This window comes from Coregonus clupeaformis, chromosome 23 (assembly GCF_020615455.1).
Source record: "Coregonus clupeaformis isolate EN_2021a chromosome 23, ASM2061545v1, whole genome shotgun sequence".
NCBI classification, from domain to species: Eukaryota; Metazoa; Chordata; class Actinopteri; order Salmoniformes; family Salmonidae; genus Coregonus; species Coregonus clupeaformis.
In genome coordinates, this window is record NC_059214.1 from 35,172,415 (window position 1) to 35,177,371 (window position 4,957).

Consider the following 4,957-nt stretch of genomic DNA (forward strand, 5'->3'; position numbering starts at 1 on the left):
TCACTTTAACTCTACCCACATGTACATATTACCTCAATTACCTCGACTAGCTGGTGCCCCCGCACATTGACTCTGCACCGGTACCCCCCTGTATATAGCCTCCCTACTGTTATTTTATTTTACTGCTGCTCTTTAGTTATTTGCTTTTATTTGTTTTGCTTAACACTTTTTTTTATTTGTTTTACTTTGCATTGTTGGTTAAGGGCTTGTAAGTAAGCATTTCACTGTAATGTCTACACCTGTTGTATTCGGCCCATGTGGCAAATAAAATGTGATTTGATTTGTGGATAGAGCGAGGGAGCTGTGATGGTCAGTAGCGCTACAGTAGACCGGAGTGATCCAATTTTCAAGCTTTGTTTGCCTCTCGCTTTCTCTTTCTCCCCTGCCTCCTGCCCTTTCTCCTCTATCTACTTTTGTGTCATTTTTTATCTTTCTTTTCCTCCTGCCTTACCTCCTGCTCTCTCTCTCATCTCTCTCTCTCTCTCTCTCTCATCTCTGTGTCTCGTCTCTCTCCAGAGCGATGCCCCCTGCAGCTTCAGTGGAGACAGCGCCATGGAGACAGGGTATCTGACTGACTTTTCTGTCCCTGTTCTGCAGCCAGGCCTTTTAGGGGTGATATGTGTGACTGGGTGACTGTGAGGCAATGGTTAGAGAGGTTGGCAGCACAATGTGGCACCTATAGAAATAGAATGAATAGAACGGGCGTCACCATTCAAGTCAATGATGGCATAATGGGTGGACTGGCGGCCATTGCGAGTGGGTGACAGTGAGGAGCAAAGCTAGGTGGAATATGACAAAGGTTAAGACAACGGGATTCTAATATCCCAGAACTCTTTGCAACAATGGGACCAGCTATGCTAGTTAGCCATTTGGGGGCCTAATCAAGGCTTTGTAGAGGGGCCCACTACCTCTCGGCAAAACATTTTAGTGGCCCCCTCTTGACGGCGGAGATAATAATTTTTTCAGTTAATTTCTACACATTTTGCCGTGAGGTGGATAATTTATTTTGCAGTTTTAAAGCTAATATCCTGCAATTTCACACATTTTGCTATGACTTAAGCCATGTTAATATGATATCTGATTGAGAATGACTAACAAAATCAATGGGGGCCCCATGGAGGTCAGGGCCCCTGGGCACGTGCCCTGCGTGCCCGGTCGATATTCGGCCATTATAACTACAAATTTAGATAGCTGGCTAGATTAACTATAGTGCCTTGCAAAAGTATTCATCCCCCTTGGCGTTTTTCCTATTTTGTTGTAATTTAAATAGATTTTTATTTGGATTTCATGTAATGGACATACACAAAATAGTCCAAATTGGTGAAGTGAAATGAAAAAAATAACTTGTTTTAAAAAATTCTAACAAAAAAGAATAACGGAAAAGTGGTGCGTGCATATGTATTCACCCCCTTTGCTATGAAGCCCATAAATAAGATCTGGTGCAACCAATTACCTTCAGAAGTCACATAATTAGTTAAATAAAGTCTACCTGTGTGCAATCTAAGTGTCACATGATCTGTCACATGATCTCAGTATATATACACCTGTTCTGAAAGGCCCCAGAGTCTGCAACACCACTAAGCAAGGGGCACCACCAAGCAAACGGCACCATGAAGACCAAGGAGCTCTCCAAACAGGTCAGGGACAAAGTTGTGGAGAAGTACAGATCAGGGTTGGGTAATAAAAAAATATCCGAAACATTGAACATCCCACGGAGCACCATTAAATCCATTATAAAAAAATTGAAAGAATATGGCATCACAACAAACCTGCCAAGAGAGGGCCACCCACCAAAACGCACAGACCAGGCAAGGAGGGCATTCATCAGAGAGGCAACAAAGAGACCAAAGATAACCCTGAAGGAGCTACAAAGCTCCACAGCGGAGATTGGAGTATCTGTCCATAGGACCACTTTAAGCCGTACACTCCACAGAGCTGGGCTTTACGGAAGATTGGACAGAAAAAAGACATTGTGGGAGACTCCCCAAACATATTGAAGAAGGTACTCTGGTCATATGAGACAAAAATCAAGGAAAACGTCTGGCGCAAAGCCAACACCTCACATCACCCCGAGAACACCATCCCAACAGTGAAGCATGGTGGTGGCAGCATCATGCTGTGGGGATGTTTTTCATCGGCAGGGACAGGGTAATTGGTCAGAATTGAAGGAATGATGAATGGCGCTAAATACAGGGAAAGTCTTGAGGGAAACCTGTTTCAGTTTTTCCAGAGATTTGAGACTTGGACGGAGGTTCACCTTCCAGCAGGACAATGACCCTAAGCATACTGCTAAAGCAACACTTGAGTGGTTTAAGGGGAAACATTTAAATGTCTTGGAATGGCCTAGTCAAAGCCCAGACCTCAAACCAATTGAGAATCTGTGGTATGACTTAAAGATTGCTGTACACCAGCGTAACCCATCCAACTTGAAGGAGCTGGAGTAGTTTTGCCTTGAAGAATGGGCAAAAATCCCAGTGGCTAGATGTGCCAAACTTATAGAGACATACCCCAAGAGACTTGCAGCTGTAATTGCTGCAAAATTGTGGCTCTACAAAGTATTGACTTTGGGGGGGTGAATAGTTATGCACGCTCAAGTTTTCAGTTTTTTTTGTCTTATTTCTTGTTTGTTTCACAATAAATATTTTGCATCTTCAAAGTGGTAGGCATGTTGTGTAAATGAAATGATACAAACCCCCCCAAAATCAATTTTAATTCCAGGTGTAAAGCAACAAAATAGGAAATATGCCAAGGGGGTGAATACTTTCACAAGCCACTGTACCGATCAAAAACATGGCTAATTGTCAGCTAATTGAGTGACTGACATGACAAGAGAGAAACTGCTGATGCACAACCAAATTTCAAAATTGCACCTGGTGTATTGTGCTATTCTTCCTCTCAATAGTAAGTTGAGCCCCCGACTAAGTTCCTAAAATTCTTATGTCGCTTATGCCTGGAGCCTCTCACTATTGACAAGTCCTTTGTGAGCTAGCTAACGTTAGCCCACCAGGGCAAGGGTATAGCTAGCTAGCTAAATATCGCCTGGTGGGCTAGCTAGTTGGGCACCTTGGTTGGCTAGTTGGCTACATTAGCTAACGTTGCACCACAGATAGGTTTAGTTATAAAAAAGATTTGGTTGCACCGTATCTCACCGTTGTGTAGTTGGACTTTCCCGACGATGGTGACATGTTAGCAAATGTGCCTAACATTAGCGATTAGTGCTAACTAGCTAACATTGAATATCCTTTCCCTTGTGGACTAGTTAGCATGTCACCACCCGTGGGGTCTGGGGAAAAGTCTGACTACACCAACGATGAGCTAATGTAACTAGGTAGCTAAACGTTAGCTAAATATTCCTGCACTTGTGGGCTAACATTAGCTAGCATGTCACCATGTTGAAAAGTGAATACACGAACGGTGAGCTAACATTAACTAGCTGGCTAGCTAGCTCACAAAGGACTTGAGGGCTCAATGTTTTCCCATACAAAACACGAACGGTTTTGTTCCATTAGTGCATCTGTTGTAAATGACTAATCAAATGACCTGTGAAGTCAGTTATACATGTCAGCAGGGATGGAAATTAAGCTAGCCAGAGTCTAGTACTTTTCAGACTGGGCTAGTACACAATGTGTCAAACTAGCCTGACACAGCAGTGAAATGGCTACTAGAAAATGTGCCAAACATCGCATGCCACAGATTTAGGACCTGAATGTAGAAATCGTGGTCTGCTGGCCAGTGCTCAAAATCCTTATGTTACATCCATGCATGTCTGTCCCTTTCAGACAATCCCCCTATAACTGTTGGTCATCCGCAGTGACATCAAGAATGAGGGTTTTAACTTTCCTCTTGAGAATTAGAATCAGAAGTACAGCCATATAGCTCATATACTTCACCTCTTCAGGCAAATAGTACCCTAGACTGTCCTGATCATCTAGTTGAGCATTCCAGATAATTCCTCCATCCCAGCAGAAATGTCCCATCCACATAGTAGGATTTTAGATGTGCAGATAGACCAAAGCCCAGTCTATTTTACCGTTACTGTAATCAAGTCTGTGGGTTATGGTATTTAAATACAGATGTTACCATTTTAGTAATCAACTTAACCAGCTAGTAAAATTTCCTTTTTTTTTGTCTTTCAGACGGGTGGACCGGAAACCCAGTGACAGTACTTGGGTCTGCAGATGCCATCTTCTGTTGTGAAAGTGGCCCTGTATTTACCAGAAAAGGTAGTGGACGAACATTTCAGTAACTCATCAAATAGGATAAAATATTGTGTAAAACATTGAATTGGTAGATTTTTTATTTTTAGTCATTTAGCAGACGCTCTTATCCAGAGCAATTTACAGGAGCAATTAGGGTTAAGTGCCTTGCTCAAGGGCACATCGACAGATTTTTCACCTAGTCGGCTCTGGGATTAGAACCAGCGACCTTTCGGTTACTGGCACAACGCTCTTAACAACTAAGCTACCTGCCACCCATGTAAATGTAGATGCATCAACATTTTGACTATGTCTCCTTTTCCCCATGTTTTAGACATGAGGCGTGACATGCAGAACATCTGGCTCACCTCACAAGAAGCAGTGCATGATCAATGCCACCCTCAGCAAGGAGATCTGCTGGAAGTGATGTCTCTCCCATCCTTAGATGTTCTCACTCTCTCTCTCTCTCTAGTTCAGTGTTTCCCAACCCTGGTCCTCGAGTACCTCCAACAGTACAGTTTCGTTGTAGCCCTTGACAAACACACCTCATTCAACTCATTGAGTTGGGAAACACTGCTCTAGTTAATCAGTCCAGATTATTTTTGTAGGGTGGGTCCTATCCAACTCTACTTACTTCTTATTGGGAGTTCAATGGTAACATTAAAGTTCCAGGCACGAGGGATGATGCCAGATGCCAGAATAGCAGGTAGCCTTTTGCTTTGATTTTTCTTTGCTTTGTTGTCAGTTAATCATTCCACTTA

The 4,957-nt window shown here is 42.9% G+C and overlaps 1 long non-coding RNA gene across 1 annotated transcript; it reads left to right on the forward strand.

The window, feature by feature from the left end:
* Positions 1-263: 263 nt before the first annotated feature.
* LOC121536320 lies at positions 264-4,707 on the forward strand. The gene is made up of 3 exons (XR_005994854.1): positions 264-563; positions 4,137-4,223; positions 4,531-4,707. It is a non-coding gene; the product is annotated as an uncharacterized LOC121536320 (long non-coding RNA).
* Positions 4,708-4,957: the final 250 nt, after the last annotated feature.